This window comes from Rhagoletis pomonella, unplaced genomic scaffold (genome assembly GCF_013731165.1).
Source record: "Rhagoletis pomonella isolate Grant_MI unplaced genomic scaffold, Rhpom_1.0 Rhpom_scaffold_00007, whole genome shotgun sequence".
Classification (NCBI taxonomy): Eukaryota; Metazoa; Arthropoda; class Insecta; order Diptera; family Tephritidae; genus Rhagoletis; species Rhagoletis pomonella.
The window spans coordinates 1522445-1522742 of NW_023458561.1; positions in this window are offsets into that span (position 1 = coordinate 1522445).

The window sequence follows — 298 nt, forward strand, 5'->3', positions numbered from 1 at the left end:
AAACAAAAGTGGAAACGAGCTAGGCGATGGGAATCGCTTACCCTTTCGCTTCAAGAAGGCCTTATTTTAACATGGGCATGTCATTGGAGGTAAGCCCTTACACGCAGCATTACCTTCAAATGAAGGGAGAACGCATGGATAAACAGAATCCAGAGAAGCGAACAAAGAATGCCTTACAGAGAAACTAATGTAGAATGCCTAGATAAGTATTTACATACTTATTTATATTAAATTGAAATCAGAAAATGTCTTAAAACGTTAAAATTAATTAAAATTTTATAAATCAGATTTTATACAT